The sequence below is a fragment of the Cyprinodon variegatus genome, unplaced genomic scaffold (assembly GCF_000732505.1).
Source record: "Cyprinodon variegatus isolate N-32 unplaced genomic scaffold, C_variegatus-1.0 Scaffold58, whole genome shotgun sequence".
NCBI classification, from domain to species: Eukaryota; Metazoa; Chordata; class Actinopteri; order Cyprinodontiformes; family Cyprinodontidae; genus Cyprinodon; species Cyprinodon variegatus.
The window spans coordinates 913,635-915,192 of NW_015150511.1; the positions used below are offsets into that span (position 1 = coordinate 913,635).

At 37.4% G+C, this 1,558-nt stretch overlaps 1 protein-coding gene across 1 annotated transcript in view; it reads left to right on the forward strand.

Moving 5' to 3' along the window:
- Positions 1 to 1,558, forward strand: part of LOC107082639 (transcription cofactor HES-6-like) — an 8,192-nt gene that overhangs the window by 1,499 nt on the left and 5,135 nt on the right. The window lies entirely within an intron of this gene.

Here is a 1,558-nt window from a genome sequence, read left to right on the forward strand (position 1 = left end):
TGCCTAAGGCCCCAAACTTCCTAAATCCACCCCTGATCTCATTATTGCTCCTGTTATTTTGGCAGAAGTCTTATCTGCGGAGGTGGGCACAGTGGGTATGTTTAAACAGAACTAATGACAGTGGCAGTTGCTGTTGGATAGATGCTGATTTTGGTTCGCCACGTATCACTTTACTTGGATTTTCACTTTATTTGGATTTAGTTTTTACATATGCATAGATATACGTACAGATATATATACAGAAGAGCTATATGTGTATATACTTTATCTCTTTTTATTCTTATTTTTTATCTTAATTATATTTTATAGTTGGATGTGTGTATATATTATATAAAACTGTAACTGAAGCGTGTAACAAAAGTAATTTCCCTCTGGGATTATTAAAGTATTTCTGATTCTGATTTATCTCTAGATTTTAATGCTCTGTAGTTTCAGCCTAACAGCAACTGTTCAAAGAGAGCGTGACCCGGTGTTCTGTCAGATCAGCATACTCACTGTCAATACCTGTTTATCCGTTTAGTTTATACGTTTAGTTTTGTATGAAAAATAAACTTTTAACTACCTCCATGGTTGTGTATCCCTTTAGTCATGTAAAATAAAAACTACTAAATTACTTACTTTTTGATATTTTTTGAAGCATATAACGATCTGACCTTAAATTGTGTTTTTTTTGTATATGACTAAAGGGATACACACCTGTTGAGGTAATTTTAAATCTATTTTTCGTACAAAACTAAAAGGATAAACACAAATCTGACGTCTTGCGCATGCACATAGACTATAGGTATGCTGGTCTGATGGTGTACGCTCATCTGACAGAACACTGGATGTTAACTGTCACTGATGATGTCATACGATTTTTTGAGGCCGTTCTGACCGTGCAGATCTATCAGTGTTAATCATTGTCAGTTTAATTTGAAGAAACGTGAAAAAAAATAAAATAAAAATAGAAAAAAAATTTTGTTTTATCTACTAACTGACCTGTTATCCTGGTCACAATTTTACTCTTTGTCAAAAAGGGCAAGTATAAAGAGCCCAGAGTACATTTAAGGCCACGTTCACACTGCAGGCCTTGATGCGCAATTCCGATTTTTTTGTGAAATCCGATTTTTTTTTTTTGCGTTGCTGTTCATATTTCCTAATATATGCGACTTGTTTGTGATCTACTGTGTGAACTGCATTCATACAACGCAAGTGTCCTGCATGCGCAGCAGAGGACGCAATGACGTCACAGGCCAGCGTGCTTCGTGTTTACGGAAGTAAACGTGGATAGTAGTGCCGGTGCGCATCTAGCGATCTTTTCCAACCATAAAAACACAATCTTTTCACGTGGTTAAACATAAATACTACTCTACGCATCATCATCTGCCATGGTTGTTGTTTTTCTTTCCGCTTCTGCGTAGCAAGACTCAGAATAGTGACCTTTGTCGGGTATAAATGGCGTTCAGGTCGGATGAATCCGACCTGGCCGTTCAGAAGGAGGTCGCATTTGAAAAGATCTGATTCGTATCGGATTCAGGACCACAGAGCCCAGTGGCCTGGGTCGGATTGGAAAAAA